General features: G+C 46.0%; 1 long non-coding RNA gene across 1 annotated transcript; it reads right to left on the bottom strand.

The window, feature by feature from the left end:
- Positions 1 to 295: 295 nt before the first annotated feature.
- On the bottom strand, positions 296 to 1757 carry LOC139057161 (uncharacterized). The gene is made up of 2 exons (XR_011512604.1): positions 1594 to 1757; positions 296 to 424 (listed from the first exon to the last, which is right to left on the bottom strand). It is a non-coding gene; the product is annotated as an uncharacterized lncRNA (long non-coding RNA).
- Between the last annotated feature and the right edge of the window lie 1500 nt (positions 1758 to 3257).

Here is a 3257-nt window from a genome sequence, read left to right as displayed (position 1 = left end):
CAGCGGCCGAATTGACTGCAGCGCACGAAGCCGTCGATGTTAAAACCTGAATCACACTTCCGGTTTCGGTTTTGTGCGCGCGCGTTTTGAATTCTAGCTGGTGCGCGTCACGCCGGCTCCGTTTTTTTTTTTTTGCTTTTGCAGCAAGTATTTGTTTACATATTTATTTTTTATTTATTAAATATTTATGTGCAAATTTTTTTATATAGTAAAATTGATTGCGAACGATCTTCACAAACCTCCATTGAATATGTGCCACGTGCAATTTCATAAAGACGCAAGACACCTTGTGAAATGTGGAAAAATTAACGTTTACTTTATTCTTTGTAAATGCTCGTCGCGGGCTTTTTGTGCATTCATCCAGCGTTGTGGCACCAGGTAAGCAGCAGTAGTTTCCGCAGGAAGCTCCACCAGACGACGTGAGCTGAAAAAAATTACAAGCGTGATTTTGGTATTAACATCTAAGAATAATGCCTGTAGAGGCGAAGCGTGCGAAAGTGGTGAGTGGGTGGCATTACAAACAAAAGCAGTTCGTATTTACACACACGGCGTAGAAAATACCCGACTCATCCCAAGCAATACCGTACATACCACAAACACTAATTCCAAACATTCCCCTCTTCCCAATACTTATTTCCTGCACTTTAATAGCACGAATGCGCGGGCAACGGCGCGTTTCGCGAACTTGGCTACAACCGACGCGATAGTACGCTACGAATACACAGAGGTGACCACAACACAGGCTCTCAACCAGAGCATGCTGGACGCTCGCAGAATTCCTTCCACTCAAGACAAAATGCGTGGGTGCCGTTACTAGTTACTAGTTCCTGGCGTTTGAGCTCCTTGGCTTATCACTTCTGCGTTCTGCATGCGCAAGCAACGCACTCCCGTGTTATCACTCTTGACGGTTGCTCGTCGCGTTTTCGACAAGCGTGGGTACCGAAAGAAGGCTTAAATCGTTGCGGGGACATAAAAATTCCGACAAATTTGTCGGAGTAAGATTCAGTACGCGCCAAACTAACTGTCACCACGGCCGAGCTGCTTTTCGCTGCGTCACAACAGGCGCGGCGAGCGGGCCTCATAACATAAAAGTATCCAAAATAATTTTCAACAATGTTGAGCGTCAGAGAAAGAAAAGCGCCATGAACTTGTCAGTGCATCATTAAAGCGCGAAACCGCGCACCACGGCCGAGCTGATTTTCGCTAACCGAGTCACAGCGCCAGGCGCACCCACTGTGCTCGAAAGGTAGCCCAAAAAGTAATGAAATTAGTTTCAATAATGTTGGCAGTCAGAGAAAGCGCTAATACTTGTCGCAGTAGAATTCACGCGAAACTGCGTCACACGCGAAACTGCGTCACAGCACCCTGTGCGACTATATAGCATGCCCAAAAACTACCAAAATTAGTTAAAACAATATTGGGGCTTACAGGAAGCGTCGCAAACATCTCCCAGTGCGATTCTTTAATTCAAATTAACTGCTCCACGACGGCCACGCTGTTTTTCGTTAGCTGCGTCACAAGTCTAGCCTAGTTGCCGGGCAGTAAGCCTAATTACTTGAAGTGCGTCGCAGACTGTCGAACAAAGTTTCTCACCTTGCCGTAGTCTATAGTGCAGTGCTGCCTTGTCGATGTTCCGAATGAACGCAATAATTCGCCGGGAGGCCACCAAACCAGGCTAAATACCAAAATAGAAAAACAGGCAGACGGGCGCCCGAACAGTCCAACGCTCAGATGCGCGGCCGGTCCCTCTCGCTGCGGCGGCGTGTCTGACGAATGACGCAAACATCTGGCTCGTCATTCGCCGGTTCGCCTGTCGCCATAGAGTTTCATATTGGTATACCTAGAGGCAAATCTGGCGCTGCGATCGTTCAACCAGATCATGGGAATGATGTACAGGCTTCGGATTGGCATTCTATTGACTGGCGAACTTGTCTACAAGTATTTTTTTGGCAGTTTTGGTTTCGCTCCAAACGCAATTGCTATAACCTGCAGTGGGACAGTGCAATGCAAAGCTCTCTGCCTTTGTTATGTTGCTCGGCGTGGCGATAGCGCGCTGGGCCAGCGACTGGGACGATGCTTGTGTCGCAGTGTGGCGTCGAAGCCGTGTTGAGAAAGCTGTGGCATCGTAAACGTTGAAATAACATGTTTTGAGTATTTGGACCTTGGTTTGTTAAGTGTGTTAGGTTGGGACTGTAGCGTTACGTGCTTTATGAAACTTCAGAATATGACAAAGAAGGCACTACTGATACAAGACATATACAGTTGTACTTCTAGTGGCTTGACAATCAAATTTTATTGAGGGCTTCATTATGTGCTCGTTTATGTGCTCATTGAAATGCGTGCTTTAAGACTTTGAGAACACAAACTTACTTGTGGTAGGAAAGATAGCTGCTTCCTAGCTGTAGTCTAGTGTCGCACAATGGGTACCCGCAAAGCCACGCTGTAACGCTTCGGAAGCGGTACGCCAATATAAAATATGATGAAGCATACTCGTAGGAGGCCACTAGCGTCCTAGCTAGCACTGTAGCAGATGTGCTTAAAAGTACTTGAAGACGTTCAGCAATCGCGACAGCCGAAGCAACCTTTCAAAAGAGCGAGAGAGTTCGCAAGTGCCTGTCGTCGGCGAGAACAGTCTCACGTTTGCAGCGAGCGGGCTTCGTAGCAGACGACACTTGTAGCATTCCTCTCAAGGCTCAACGCTTTGTCACAATACAACATTTTTATTTCCAGAAATACTTGAGTATTTTTATATAAGTACTTGCACGGTTGTTTTACTGTTGCAAAAATGAATAAATAATTATTTTTTGACGTTAAACTGGGAACAGAATCGCACAAGTATGCATACCCTGGTGTGTCCTGGTGACAAACCATAGTAAACCATGCTTCCATCTCAAAGTCATACAAAGTTTATGTAGCGTATTGTACATTACATAACATACTGCAGAAATAGAATTAGATTTTAAGCGATAATATTTGAGTATAACTTTGTTTACTGCGCCAGAAGCAAACGCCACTAGTCTAAAGACCTAAGTCAATCCGAAGCCTGTACTTCCCATCATTCCCATGGGCTCTATTCTGGGGCCGAATCTTATAACGGTTCGGTTGGGGAACCGTTCCTTTGGCCTCACCTGATTGGCCAAAATTTTGATTACGTCACAGGTCGTCAGAGGCAGCGGGGCGGTATCGCAATTTTCGAATACGTCACGCATCTGTCAATCATCTTCAAAGCGAACCGGTCGTAAGAACCATAGAGTTAG

The sequence above is a fragment of the Dermacentor albipictus genome, chromosome 1 (genome assembly GCF_038994185.2).
Source record: "Dermacentor albipictus isolate Rhodes 1998 colony chromosome 1, USDA_Dalb.pri_finalv2, whole genome shotgun sequence".
In the NCBI taxonomy this organism is placed as follows: domain Eukaryota; kingdom Metazoa; phylum Arthropoda; class Arachnida; order Ixodida; family Ixodidae; genus Dermacentor; species Dermacentor albipictus.
The sequence above is the reverse complement of the archived record's forward strand: the minus strand, read 5'-3'. Positions and strand labels throughout refer to the sequence as shown.